The following is a 15,676-nucleotide window of genomic DNA, read 5'->3' on the forward strand; positions in this document are numbered from 1 at the left end:
TGGAGTGGATCTGACGCCGCAAGGTAGAGAGCAGTTAAAACCCTGAGGTAGTACAATTTTACTTGTCTCCCCAACATCAGCACATCTGACACAAGCAAGGAACAAAGCCACTGAATAAGAAAATGCCATCCTAACACCCCTTTTTCAGGGTAAAACTGCCCTTTATCTCACCCTAACAAAAGCATGTGTAGTGTTTTTCACAGTCCACAAATGAGCATAATAGCTGCTGGCAGTGAATCTACTTTCATCATTATCAAGGACCTTGTGATTATGTGTGTTATTGGTTCCTGTTGAGATTGTTACAGTGAAAGTCATTTGTGGAAAATTAAAATTAATAAATGCTTAAAAATCTAGTATCATGTTTCACTGTTGTCTTAAAAGGAGAGAAATTTACCTATGTAGGGGAGAAAGCCAAGAGCCCTTGTAAGCAGGAACATCTATATTTGCATGGAGTGTTTACATCTAACAAATGTGCTTTATCCTTGTTAATTTACCCTGCTTGGGTCCAGGAGAGCTCAGACATTATTTAAACATGGAGTGAGGAACAAACACTTCCACTGTGCTGGACTGAAGTGTGTGCACAGGTACAAGCCTGCCTGCAGGCTGTACTGACCCTTTGGCAGGCTTTGGCACAGATTAGAAAAGTGCCAGCTGAACTAGAAAAAAAATTATAGGAGTGTCATTAGATGAGGATTAGTTGTCTGGACCAGCTTTCCTGACTTTGGCCTTAACTAGTGTGAGCTGGTATGGAGATGAGTGAGATGAAGGACCAGCCTTGATCAAAGCAGATCCCACCTGCATCATGGAGCCTGGAAAAGGATCATGTCCTCAGAAGATGTAATGCCACTGAAATTCGTGTCAGTGCTAAAATTCCACAAGGGGGCCCTGAAAAATCAAGGAGGTCTTTACATTTACTTCTTGTTCATGGTAAATCAGAAAATGGCTTATGGCATGACAGGAAATTTAAAGAGGGTCTTTCTAAAAGCAAACTAGAGGAGCCAGAAATTTAGAGAGACATTATTTTTATTCCTTCTAATTTTGACATCACTCATCTCATGGAGGATGATGCCAGTTACACGTTCTTTTTCCTTGAACCCTTGCATTATCAGTTCTAGCAGTGTTAGAAGGTTCTCCTGTGCTAAGCACACACCTGAAGTATTTTTGAGGAGCATTTTCTCACAGTGCCACTGTTTCACTTTTCCATTTTCTCTGACCTCCATCATTGGGTTACTCAGGACAGCAGAGCCTGATGAGAGAAGGCAAGGTGGCTGAGATGGCACCTGATGAGACTGGAGTGGTGCTGACTGGCTAGGAGAAAGCATCCAGAAGATGCATTTGGGGTGATTTTTAGCTCAGCCTTTTGTTGGTGGAGTTTGGTGCCTGTGGGCACAGTTCCACAGCTCTGGCAGTGCCAGCAGGAATTCTGAGGCCCTGCTCTGAGTGCAGGATGTGCACAAGGAGGTTCCATACCCCCACAAGCCTATCTAGTCTGTGCCTAACCTCTTCAGAAGGAGTTTAGCTGCTGGCTTGTTCTGTAATGTGTGTCAACTTCAGTTATGCATCACAAGCTGCTCTGTAGCTTCTGTTCCTCTCTCCATATCCTGATATTGGGGAGAATTTGGTTTATCTGCCTTGTTGGGATTTTGGCTGTCTTGGTATATGGTGACTGACACATCAGTTTATTTAGGCATGTTTAAATAATAGACACCATGTTCATAACTGTAAAAAAAACAAGGCCAGCTACATAAGAGGGGCCATTTCCTAGTAAATTCAGCCCTCATTTGTGCTTATAGTTCAAAGATTTCTTCAGGCAAGTCTCAAGACAGAAGTTATCAGTAGATAAAAGAAGGCTTATCTGCAGATTTAATTGCAGATAACGAAGTATGGGTAAAGTGAGTATTTTACTACACAAAACCCAGTTAATATCTAGGAGATACCTTCAGCAGGACGTGGCAAAACAGTATGAAGAATTGTGAAACGTGTGCTTTATCAGAGCTGTCAACAGTGGTCAAAATGAAGAAAAAGTAAGAAAGAAAAAAAAAAAAAGGGCATGGTTAAGTCAGGTGACAGAGAGATGACTCTACAGAACTACAAATCAAAAGAAGACAGCATAAATATGTGACATTAACATCCACTTCCTAGAGCAGGCAGGATGGTGCAGGGCTCTGCTGGTAGCTCTGAGCTGCTGGTTGCTCTTGTACTCTGTTCTGCTGGCTGTGAGCACTTCTCCTGCATTTAAACAGAGAAAACTGGTCTGTACTGGGGTTTGCAGCAAAGTGATTTTAGTATTATTACTGAAAACCAGAAGTTTTGGCTACCACCTGAAACCTGGCGCCCCCTCCTACAGGTCACTGCAAATTGTTAGGGCAGCTATTAACCCAAATTGCTTCCAAGAGAAACCAGGCAAGCATTAGAAAAAGGGAATCTGAGTTTCAGTCAACTGATTGGGAAGTGGGGCACATGGGGATTACAGGTGTAATCTGGAGGCTGAGTTGGCTTCTAATAAGCCCAGAAGCTGTATCTGGGAGCCCTACATAAGTGAACACATCGTGTTCCCCAGTGAACTATAATGGTGTTTTTAATGTAGAGAGAAAATTCTTCTTTCCTGACAATTGCTACAGAAGAATGGGTATTTTTTGGCCTTTGTCTCTCTGCTGCTTTTATGCAAGAACTAGCTTCAACTCTAATTTTTCCTTGAATAGATTTTGTGAGGCTGCAGGCTGACCCAAAAGCCCTCAGCACGCAGAAGAAAAATGTTAGTGCCAAGAGCTTTGCAATAGCCTGCGGCAGCCCAGCAGTGCACCGAGCAGCCAGAGTGTCAGAAGGGCAGTTTGGGAGCCCATTGCTGCTCATCTCCACTGCCTAATTGGCAGAAAACTCTGTAATTGCTACAAGTCAACAACACCAAAAGTTCAACACAGGAATCAAACAGGGGGGCGAGTTAAATGACTGTAGATAGCAGGTACATGCTTGTAGGAGAGCCAGAGGCTGTGCATCCCACAGCAAGTGAGCTGCAAAGATAGTTCCTATCAACATGCACAGAACCTCCAGCAGGAAATGGGCTGACCTCAGTGAAAATGCTGATGAGCAGGGAGTTTGGCAGGTGTTGAACTCATGGCACAGAAAGCAAGCCTTATGTAGTTGGGTTAAGAAGTAAGAAGCCTTTGCCTTCTTGTGTAAAGAATTTATGGACACAACTATCCCATGAGACCAGGCATAGCTCCTTCCTGCTTAAAGAGAAATGTACCTCTCCAACTCTGCTGTATTTCCATGTGCCGGGACCAGGTTTATAGCTAACCTCAGGTAAACCTTGAGAAATGGCACTCAGTGAAACATCCAGGGTTTATTCCCTTTGATTCATGTAACCCATCTAAATGGCCTTCTGCCCAGACTCTCACACGTCCCCTCTGCTGCATCATTTTGTCTCCCACTCCTCTGCAGACTTATAGAAGAGCAGCCAAAACATGAGGGCAAAATTATTTCAAAGAAGCAGTGCCAGCCTGCCCTATAAATAATGCATACAGATCTTTTGTAGTGGTGAATTTTGCTTCTGAATCATCAACTGTGTTATCTTTCCCATTCCTGTCTTCCGCTGCAGCCTTCCTGTAACCCTCCTAGAATTAAAGTAATGTAAACAGCAGATTTGAAGTGTGGTTTTTACTATGGGTTCAGCAACCCATTGAAGAGATCTTTCTACTCACTGACTTCACAGATGAGGGAGCAGGAAGATGTGGGGCTGGTGCTCAAAGATGGCAGTAGACAAAAGGCCTTGAATTATAACAGCGCTGCAGTGCTCACTGGGAAAGGACATTAAATACAGATTATGGGAAAGGACACTAAATACAGTTTTTGTAAAGCAGACATGACTGTATCCAAGACAAACCTCACCTTGACCATCCATTTTACCACTTCAGGGGGAAAAACTCCAAAGGTTTCAGATACCAGTGAGCCAGAAGTAGAAATTCAAAGACCAAATCGGACGTTATCCTGTAAGCCAAAATCTACTCACAACTGATGGCTGACTTCAAGATAACACGTTATATCAGTACAGTAGTGTGTGAACAATTGGTTGAGATACATGTTTGTGCAGCTTTCTTTCTTAAAACAAATGCAAAAGCTTGAGATTTGCAAATTGAAGAGTTATTGACCCAATAATCTGTTTTGCTTGAAGAGAGACAGATCCTGCTGAAAGTGTCATTCCAGCCAGGAAAAAAAAAAAAAAAAAGGTGATCACTCCAGGAGTTCAGGTGTGGGGCTGAATATTGTACTTCCATGTCTGAAAGGTTGCCAGGGTGAAAGAAAACATCATAAGGTCTGAACTGTGGTTCAGTGCATTTCTAATTATACCAAGTGTGCTAATGGCTCTGAAGCAGGGACTAAATGCATGACACAGCCCCCCATGTCTTCTGCAGGAAATCAAACAGATCCTAAAAGCAAAGGAGATAATACCATGAAAAAGAATGCCCTGTAAGCCTCCACCAGCTGAATTATATTTATATAAAGGTGCTTGCAGACCAAAAAGCACACAGATGTACTTACTGTCATACCCTCCTATCCTTCAGTTTGGCCTTGCTGGCTCTCTGAGGCTGAGCATTGAGGCCAAACAATGCACCTGGCTTCCCAAATGTCCACAGAGCTCACTGCTGGCCAAAGGGATACACTTTTTTCTCTTCCTACCATTTATTCTTCTTTGAGAGGCTGAACCTGATTGTTGACCACATTTTCCTTAGAGGAACTGATACACCAGAATCTGAACTGAGCCCTGCATTTGTGCCTTAGGTGTCTGTAAGGCCTCACATTTTTGGATGCCAGTGTCATAAAAGTCTCAGACAGCATTAGATGGAGTAGCTCTTAAAAGATGTGCATTTTCTGCAATGGTAAGAAGCAGTGGGGAAGCACTGTATCAACCCAACGTATGAGCACATAAAATGCTATCCCTCCCCACCATCAAGGGGAACAACTCCCTCTTCTAAAACTACAGAAGCTGGTCCCTTCTTTTTCTCAAGATACTGCAAAGCTCAGGGACAGAGATGCACAGCATTGCTGAACTCTTCCTTTTCCTTTCTCTAGCTTTTGTACTGCCAGTGTTGGCCATTCAGGGGACAGGATGGAGAGCCCAGAGTGGTACTGACTGGCTGCTGTACCCTGGTAGAAGCCTGACGGAATTTGGAGTGTTCCCTTGCCTCCCCGACCTCCCAGTGCTGGGAGTACTAGCATGCACTGGTGATCTCTGTATCATTTCTTTTCTACCTCCATGCCCCTGGATTTTAATATGTTCCAGGCTGCCCCTCTTGTTCCAGTTTAGCTGAAGCCTCTAAGATAGCACCATTCATACACAAACAGTGTGGTTGGTGAGTCATGCCCACTTAATGTCTTGAAGGACTGGACTCCACTTGTCCCACTGCTACTTTTCTGTTCCCCAGCAACAGCACAGGTTCTCAGGAATTTCAATCACTTCCACTACCTCCTGGTATTATGTTCCCTGAACACTGAGTTCTCCCCATCTATTCCAGGAGCAGGTGGGCACCTGGGTTACTTGGATGCAATTGCTTGCAGGACATTCCTCCACTGGCATTTCTATTTTCCCTCAACCACAATGGATCATTAATGACCTTAACTTGGATCCTTAACTGTTATTTATGCAGAAACTCAATAGAACAATTTCAACTTGAAAAATCATATTCCTCAATGAAAACATAAGTTGTTACTAAAGCTGAAAACATTGACCAAATTTTCTTTTTCAACTTCTTGATGCCCTTCCCAGCAAGCTGAGCAAACTTATGCCATTTTCTTTCTGCACTTCCATTTGTGTTTTCCAGTTCAGTCCTTACCACCACTGTTAGACTCTTCTTGGGCAGAAAAAACAAAACCCAATAAAACCTAATTATTAGAACACTATTTAAGATAAGCTTCCCTTTCTAATGACATAAACCTTCCTTATCACATATAGCTGTGCTTTCCTCAGGCATTTTCTAGCAGTGACTCTTTCAGCACAAAAGAATAAAGCTCCAAAGCACTGTGATTGAAAGCGTGCCAACCTTTATTGACAAGGAAGAGCCAAGGCTTTGGAGAACTGTGAAACAGAAGCCTACAGAGAAAGAGATACATTATGTATAAGATATTCTAGAAAATAGCCAAAGGGAAAAACGAGCCAGCCTTGAACAACTGTGACAGACTTCCGGCCTCAGCACTTACATTTCTGTTGAAATCTGATGATGAGAGCTGATCAAGAAGCTGAAATCAATGAAAGTCAAAGATTCACAGGTTCCACACGGTGATGAGTCTCTGTATAAAGTTAGATGACTCAGAAAAGGAAAGACAGGTGAAAGATTTGGTTGCCTATTTTCTATTAGAAATTTGTAAGAATGGGGTTTTCAAACTTCCAGAGAGGCAAATTCTAACTTAAATGTAGTAAAAACTCAGGGGGCAGTGTGAAATTGCATCAAGCTAACAAATGCATGGAAATAAAATAATTGTCTGCAAGTGTTTCAGCCTGGTTGTCTACACAAATGTGGCAGACACAGGAAGGACTTAGAGGTCCAAATGTCCTCAAGACATTGATAAAACAAATCACTCTAAAACAAAAAGAAACCAGACTATGACTGACAACCAGATTTATACATTGACAACCCCAAGCCACTCTTACACAGTTCAAATTCTTGAGTGATCTTGCATGTGCTTTATTGTGGGGCAGTCACTGGTATCTGTGCTTTGTCTGGAAGTTCCTAATATTTCAGATATCTGGTTCAACTAAGGAGCTTATTCCTCTACAGTTATCTTAAAAGCATGGTGAGAGAATTGATTCATAATACAGGTTAATCCATTTCAGAAGACCACTCCCAGCATCCCAAAACAGAGCCTAAAAGGCAATAGCCTAGCCATGATTTTCCAGACAATAAAGAAAATAAATAGTTTATGTTCCAGCTAAGCTGTGCAAATACCAACATTTTAACTTACAATGATACAAAGAGCACTTGTTTTCCAAGAAAATGTATCAGCTTTACACAGCTTAAATCCCACTGTGATCTGCCTAGACCCTTTTTGTCTCCTCCACAATATTTTCAGTCCCTAGAAAAAGACCCTTTTCAGGACACCCTAAGGAATGCCCTCTCTGTCTCTGAAATCTGCAGGCTGAAGAAGCTGTTGGTTTGTTCAACTCCTCTCCACAACTTTCCCAGTCCCAGTTTCCAGCACTTCACGCCAGGTTTGACGGCAGTCAGCCTGAATCCTTGCCCCTTCCCACTTCTCAGAGATTCCTGATGGATAGACCTGGGCTGCTAAGTATTGCAGCAACTGCTTATCTCTTCAATTGTTAAAATTCATCTATAAATGTTTTACCCCCAAAGCTCTTCAAGTTAAAGCCCCAACTTGCTTTTCTAAATGTCTTTTTGAAATAATTGTCCTCAAAGAATGGGCTGGAGCCCTTCTGTTTCTTTCAACCTTTCCCAGCCAGAGTGTCACTTTTTCACCAGGGCCTGTTATAAAGTCCCAAACAATTGTTCTGCAAATGCTGTTTGCAAAAATAGCATTTGGGTAGTTTGCACACTACATTTCCATCTGGAGGAGATCTTTTCTCAGCAGCTCCAAACACATGGATACATAACAGAAAATACTGTCATGGCTTGAATAATGGCTCCATTGAACAGAGAGCAAAACTCACTAAGCAATGAATCCCAAAGCATGCTGAGCCCTCGAGGTCCCATTTTCCAAAGCTGTTAAGCATGGATGTATGTTGTTTTAAGCAAGCTGCTATTGTAGCACCTTGCAAGATTTATTGTTTGTACTCTGGTGGCACATATTGATTCCTGGGATGTGCAGAGCTGAAACAGTTGTTACAGGAAGAACCTCTAGAATATTAGACCTTGAACATTGTATCTTGGATCACTGCTCCAGCCAGTTCATCCACTCAGCCTCTCTCCCTCTGCACATCTGTAGGTATCCTTGCACATCTCTCCTGTCTTGCTTTCCAAGCAAAATTTTGCAAAACATCTCACAATTGATTTGGTTTTGAGATGACACCTAGGGCCCTTGAGCCCACAGTCACTTCCTCGGGAAGCGTTTGAGAAGCCATCTGTGTGTGTGAGCCCAGTATCTGATTTGCCTAATGAGGCACATCAAACTCACCCAAATCTACATCAAAATGTAATGAAAGGCATGATGTAGAAGCAACCTTTGATTCACCACAGTAAATTAATCAGTAGCTGAACTCTGAGGAAGTTGGTGGAGTCCTTTGACTGCAGGCTGCTGGGGTATTTGCAGTAGGGCTCTTCATGTTTTATCTACTGAAACAATGAAAGGCAACTCATTAAAAACCTCAGCTCTCTGGAGTTATCAGATTTTCAGATTTAATACAATTTCTGCACGATTTCCTGCTGTAATTTCCAGCTAGCATGACTTGAAGCATGAAAATTGGCATAAAATTAAGAGAACCAATTTGGATGTATTAATTTCATTTTATGCTTTTTGTTTAAATCCCATGATTTCTTCTTCTGGACTGCTGGATTTGTCAGCCCAAATAGCCTGGAAGATTCTGTGGCTGACCATGAGGCTCTCACATTGTGGTTCCCATGTAATTTCATCACAGTGGTGGTATTGAGGTAGCACAGTAGCAAACTGCATTTTAGATCTGCTCCTTCCTTGCAAACAAACAATACACCAGGATTATGCTGGGATCATCCTAAATCCTGCAGTATGGATGTCTCAAGGTGAAGGGGTGGCTTTGAGCAATGAATGTCAGAAAGTACAAGGCTGAGGTTTTATTAAAAGCTGCTGGGAGCCAGGTCAGGGTAGAGGAACACCCTAAGGGGCCAAATGCCTCAGGCAAAACTAAATTTGGGGTCTCCGTTCCTACAGAATATGAAACTTTTTCCCCATTAACACTTGGCTCACAGAAAGGCAGGGGTATTTCTGTACCCTTCTCTTCAGGGAGGATGGGCCCAAGGGCAGTCCTAGTGCCCAGGCACTGCTTGCTGAACACCCAGGGAAGTGACAATTCCAGGGAAATGGCTCAGCCTCCCAGGCTCCATGTGCCAGGAGGACACTGCCAGGAGGACTGTTCCCCACACAGCCAGTCAGTGACCCAGGCAGAAGGACCTGGATGCTTTCTCCAGGCTGTCAGTGAGTGGCAGGAATATATGGGCATCCAAACGATCAACTGTGTGCCAGTCACAGACAGAAAACCTCACCCTGGCTGACTCAGACTGAATTTGATTATAAAGTTCCTGTCCTGATGTACATGAGCCATCAGGTGACCTCAGATGAATAAACTGTGGGTCTAAATGACACTGATTATAGCAGGTTGCTTTGACTACATGGGGTTGAAAGAGCTGGAACTTTACCCTGTTTGCAGAAGCTACCAGTGGTGGATAGAGAATGAAGGGACACTGAACTGCTTTTGGGTGTTGAAGAACTCTGAGACCAGCCTGACTCATCAATCCCAAAGTTAAACATTCTGAGGATGAGGAGAACAAGGTTTCCTGACAGAAACTGGCATCAGTGAGGATGTAGCAGGCAAATTACTGATACAGGAACCAACGAGTGATAGTACTGATAGTTTAGCTAAAGCTGCTGAGTTAAAGGCTGCTGAGCTGACACAGCTGGAACACAAACATCTGACTGAGAGTCAATAATTTTATATTATAAAATCCCACATTTAATGGCAAGGAATTCTAACAGACCTTTTCTAAGAGCATTTGTGAGATTCTCCCATGAATGGGGATGCTCCTCAAGGCCAAGTGAAAGAGACTTGCCCACAGTTGTTGGTATGGGAGAGTAACATCCAGTCTCTACTTAATAATTATTTTACTGTCTTTAATATCATTGCTACAATATTGCTTCAGAAATTAATGTACTATGCTATTAACTCTAATTGTCTATACTGTACAGTAAATAATTCTGATTAGGGCATTAAAATTATCTAATGATAATGACTATCATAAGAATCATCAATAAAATAAATAATTACTCCTATTAATATACGTATATCAGGTTGCTGTCCTTAATCCCACAGAACAAAGTTATACAAAGATTCAATTGCATCAATAAAATGCTTTGACTAAATCTGGGACTGGGACTGGACCCAGCCACATCCATACTCCTCTCTGAGAAGGAGTTTAGAAGGACAGGGAGTCCTTTCTGTACCTTGTGACTCAACAGGAGAGCTTCTCTAATAAACTTAGTCCAAAGCTTCTTCCTGCTCACAACATTGATCTTGAGGAGACAGTACAAAACACTTGCTCACATGCCATGTGCAATTAAAGTTTTAAATGGACATGGTGTAAATCAGACCTCATGTCAAATGGAAAGTGGTTAAATGCATTTTCCCAAGTTTATCATATTTGTCTTCCCAAATTTTTGCTGTGACTTTCTTTGGGCTCTTTTTCCCTCAAGTGTTGCATCTTTGCACTTGCTGTTAGAGAACTAACCAAGGTCCAACACTTATTAAATCCAATGAATTCATTTACATCCAGATCCAACTCAAACTACATCACAATAAAGTTTTTTGCTTCTGTTGTATAACTGTATGTATGGGAAAGAGATTATTATTTGCAGTGAAGAAGGTTTTAAATTTTGCCACTTCTCCTTGTCTTTTGTTGTGTGGGGTTTTTTTTTGGCACAATAATGAAGTATTCTGCAGCCCTTACTATCCATTCTTCAGAATTGCTTCACAGATTCAAAATCACAATTATTCAATGCATTATTTGGTATGGACTACTTTTCTTTTGCAGGCAATATACAGCAGTCTATGTAGAGAGAGGAGGTCAGGTTATGATGGGCCTTGCACATCACATCTTGCCTCTGAACAGAAATTTATAACCTTCTCCTTTGTCCTCCTTTGTAAATGCTCACAAAATAACCTTGGTATTTCCTTTCTCTTGCACATCTTGGTATTGAAACTTAGTGATGTGATTGTTTGGGGGAAGGAAATATAAAAAGCACAGCTCAGGAAGAGGCATTAGAAATGTGGACCAGAAATTGAAAAAAAGTTTTTAATTAGTTTCCAAGTAGAAAAATCAGTAATATGATAAATAGCTTAAATGTATAACACTTATCTCTTTATTGCTTGTATATATTACCCAAGTGTTAGCTAAACAGCCAATAGTTAGACAGACAATAATTTATTTTCATCTTTAATGCCAGACATCAGACAGAGTTATGATGTCTACTGATTTCACCTTAAAACAATTGCAAATTGAAGAATTTTCTATTTTCATACACAATAATGGTTGTCTTTAATACATCCACAATTGAGGTACACTGGCTTTCATTCTTCTTAGGGAAAGAATATTTCTCCTTTGATGAATTTGGAGGCCAGAGATGACAAAAGAAATATGGGCAGCACCTGAAAGCACTCAAGTGGCAAAGCTATATCACAGCTCAAAAATTCCTGCCTTCCAAATTCCTCTTCAGGCTTGTACTAAACTGCTACTGATGAGCTTTACATGCTTTACAGTCTGCTATACATTCACCTCCCACACACACCTTGAGTAATGAGGTACAGGCACACTTTCTTAAGCAATTAAAAAGAAAATGAATTAAGCATCAGGGAAGATGGACTTGTTATCATTATTGTGTTTCTGTGGAAAAAAGAATTGTAGATCCATAGTTTTACCTCTCCTTCTTCATTTATTTATATGGAATGAAATCTGATGTAAAGAGAATCTGTCCCCTTGAGATGTGTCATTCTGTCCCCATCTATAATGTACAAACGGGTAAAAGCAGGTTGGTGTTCCAACAGTTAGAAAAAACAGATATATTCAGGAATCTGTGCTGCAGGCACCATCTATCTTTAGTATCTTAATGCTTTCAAGTGATGAAATACCTTCTGCACCACTATAACAAGTCTGGGCTTCTGTTTGCTATTTCACATGGTCAGTGCTTGAACTATGGATAATATTTAACTTTGAGGTCATGATCAGCTTGAGAAATACAATTTATAGGATCAAATTCCTTTAGCCCTCAGACCCCTGCTTTGTATTTCTAGGGGTGGGGCACAGGAGCTTTGCTCTGTCCAGTAAAACCTTTTACAGCACTGTAAGGGAACAGTAGGAGATCCAAAAAGCAGTAAAACACTTTGTTCTGTGAAACAGGCCTGTGGTTTTCAGTGAGATTGTGGAGATTCCCATGTGGGCATATAAGGGTAGACTTCAGGCCACAGTGTTGAGAGAACAGCTCTGATGATTTCAGCATGAGCAGAACCATGATACAGAGTCCAAAGAAGGCACTGAGACAAGCCAGGCTGAACAAATGTTCCATCCTTTACTGGAGAGCCTTCTCATTGAGACAAGCCAGGCTGAACAAATGTTCCATCCTTTACTGGAGAGCCTTCTGAAAGGAGCACAGGAAAGATAATGATGGGTGCAGTGACATAGAGATTTAATAATGGCCATTTAGAACACCATCAGTGTGAAATCTTTTTTATCTGCTAGGGACACAGACTGGGCAAGCAGATACCTGGAGTTCCTCAGTGTATAAATCTTCATCATGGGTGGCTGCTCTGTGCTGCCACTGGGCCTTTTGCTTTTTCTTTCCAACACCTTTGAGCTCAATGGCCAGCTGGAATGACATAACTCAAGGATCCAGCTGTCTCCCCTTTGCCACCTAGCTCAGGGAATGACAGGTTTGAGGCAAGGTTTGGGATGGGGGGAATGACAGGTTTGAGGACTCCTGCAAAGTCTACCATGTGCTTCAGTCTCCTCAAGAATCATGGGAATGATTAAGTGATTTGTTTAAGAACCTCCTGGTGTTTTTCATTGCTCCCCTTTGGAATTCAGCCAGTTAATAACTTCAACTTGTTTCTAGCCACATACATAGAAAACACAACAAGAGCACAGAAGCTTGTACCCATTGGACCAAAGGTCCCTCTGTTGGGGGATCCTTCTTCAGCAGTCAACAAATTATCATGAGCATATGAGGTAAAATTAATTCCATCCTCTGCCTATGTGGAGGTGCATGTTCTGAGCAGAACCTCAAGGCCAGTTCAAAGCAGAAACAGAATCAGACATTGGAAAATCATGGTGACTTTTCAGAAGTTTAGCAGACCCATCTGCTTCATCCACTGCAGCCAGGAATTATTTATTCAAAATATTTAATACAGCAAAAAAGAGGCTAAATATTTAAACATATTACACACACACACACACACACACACACATATATATTTGCCATTGATATTAGTTCCCACCTCTGTTTAATGTTTACTGCAAAGAACACTCTTTAAGTGAGTGTTGCCTTTCTCCTTAGATGGTAAAAGCACATGCAAATTCATTTCCCCTTAATCTTTAAATCAGCAAGAACCAGTTTGCAAAAGATGCTTCCGTCTCTTCCATATCTCCCTTGGGAACAAGCAGAGCACACAGCCTCCCTGAGACTTCCCATCTTCTGCACAGCTTCAGCTGAGGAGCACAGGGGTTATTTGCAACCACCTCTTCCATCTGCATTTCATTGCACAGCTCTCAAAAGCAGGTTCTGGAAAGTTTGGAAATTTCACATGCTTGATGAGAGTGTGAGGAATGATCCCTTGTTTTGCCCCAAAGCACACAACATCTCTGGGCTCCCCTTTTTTAAACCCTGGCTCCAACACCACTGTGACACTTTGCAGCGCTGCCCTCAGCCCCTGCTTACCATGCTCAGCACGTAAATCCCTGGGAGGCTGCAGCTCTGGTTTCTCTGTCAGGAGCCCTGATTTGCTAGGAACTCAGCCAGGCTGCAAAGGGCAGGCTCTTTTCCCCTCCACACTTGCTCCCCTCTTCTCTCATGCCCTGAGTCTTGGCCAGGGAAGGACTGAGCAGAACATTGCTTTAGGTAAGGGGGTCTATCTGCAGGCCAAGAAGGGCAAGGGCAAATTTCCTGCCTTGCACCAGTTCCAAAGGGAAAACATCCTTTATGCTTCTCTGCCTCACAAAAGGCACAACAGCCTCAGAGCCTTTCTGCTTTTAAATTACCTTTGAACTAAACACTGAACTGAGCTGGGATTCCTGTTAGCCTGCTTCAGCTCAGCAAGTGCTTTGTCTCATCAGGGTGAGATCTGTGTGCACACCATGGGTGCCACTGCTACAGGAGGAGCTCTTGTCTTTGCCTTCCAGCCTGGGCCAGGTGCAGAGGAGGCCACAGAAACCACATGGTCACTCTTAAAGGAACTACTTCCACAATTTATTTCTCTGAAAATGGGGAATGTGTGTCAGATGCTCAGATTACCCCAGGATTTACTGACAGACAGTTCTGGGTACAGAGACATAACTGGTTTCTAAATATGAGGTTTCCATCTGGAGAGGGTATTCCACAGGATTTTCAGAGTATTCCAGAGAGTCCACTCACCAGCTAGATTCAGCTAGCAATAATACTACTGAGCTTTGATGTTACCTAACAGGATTCTACATTACAAGCAAGGTAAACTGTGTTTCCATTTCCAGAATGAAATCCAGACATGTCTTCGTAGAGCTGATCTGAGACTCAGTCCAAAACTACTGACTTAGAACACACACAGAATTACACCCAAAGAAGGCAAAGGTCAGGTATGAGAAGCTCTGGAGATCATTACCAGGATTTCTGTCACCTTGCCTGCCCAGAGACAGCACCACACTAACATGATTATGCCATTTCTCTTCCAGGGAGGACTTGGCTGTGAATTTCACAGGCTACCACCTGCATTCTACCCTGTGTACAAACACCACGTGCCCAGGGATAGCAGCAGCAGCACTGCACCAAGAGAAGAGAAGAGAAGACACAGCTTGGCGACAAAAGGTCACGAGAACTGCCTCAGCTCTGCAGCAAAAGAAGTGTTGGGTGGGAGAAAAAACTTTCTGCTTTAAACACTCCTGCAATTAAATCCTTCTGCAAAATACAGGGTTTCTTCTAGTAAGTGGGGACTCAAGGGGTTCTGAATTTAAATTAACTTCCTGAGCAAAAATAAATTCAAACTATCTAGCTCCAAGTTTTCTTCATGCCATCCTGCAATTATAAGGAACTTTATCAAAACTACCAAGTATAGAGTAAGGGGTCCTTAAAGAAACTCACAAAATCATTGCTGTACCTTTATTTCAAATGAGTGAGTTGGATTTTCCACTTCAGCAAATTAGAATATATTAACACATTTAGCCCAAATGCAAGGTCTTCTTATTTTTGTATTAAAAATAGCATCTTTTCTCTGTGTATTTTCTGCCTAACTAAAGAACAGACATTAATTAATGTATAAGCACCATCAATTTGTCAAATCAGAAACAAAGCACACAAATACTATAATGCATCTTGCCCTTTTATTGTGTTGTATTATAGACAAAGAGAAGTACAGAACAATCACTCTGTTGCAACCATAAAGTTGCAGTGTCACTCTGATCCCTTTGGGAGTCAGACAACACCCACTTGTCATTCATTCCACCTTTCTATTATAACAAGCTGCATATATCAAAACTCAACTGTGAGCAACCATTTTTCTGAAATGAAAACATGAACAAAAAACCCCAATTCCTGTAACAGGACTTTGCAATATTCTTTAGGGTACCAGCAGAATAAGCATGCACAATATCAATACCAAACCATAGACATGCTGCCCCCTGAAAAGGGGAACTGTGCTGGAAAATTCACATGTTCAGTGCTGGGGCTCCATCTCCTGCAAAAAGCTGGCTCAAAAGCTGTGCATTACTTTGGTCCAGATATAAGTGGGAGTAAAGAAGCCAAA

At 42.0% G+C, this 15,676-nt stretch overlaps 1 long non-coding RNA gene across 1 annotated transcript; it reads left to right on the forward strand.

Annotated features, from left to right (window-relative positions):
• The first annotated feature begins 13,775 nt into the window (after nucleotides 1-13,775).
• On the forward strand, nucleotides 13,776-14,776 carry LOC121335246. Its single transcript, XR_005952532.1, has 3 exons — nucleotides 13,776-13,803; nucleotides 14,412-14,508; nucleotides 14,610-14,776. It is a non-coding gene; the product is annotated as an uncharacterized LOC121335246 (long non-coding RNA).
• The last annotated feature ends 900 nt before the right edge of the window (nucleotides 14,777-15,676 follow it).

Source organism: Onychostruthus taczanowskii, unplaced genomic scaffold (assembly GCF_017590055.1).
Source record: "Onychostruthus taczanowskii isolate IOZ18803 unplaced genomic scaffold, ASM1759005v1 scaffold2, whole genome shotgun sequence".
Taxonomy (NCBI): domain Eukaryota; kingdom Metazoa; phylum Chordata; class Aves; order Passeriformes; family Passeridae; genus Onychostruthus; species Onychostruthus taczanowskii.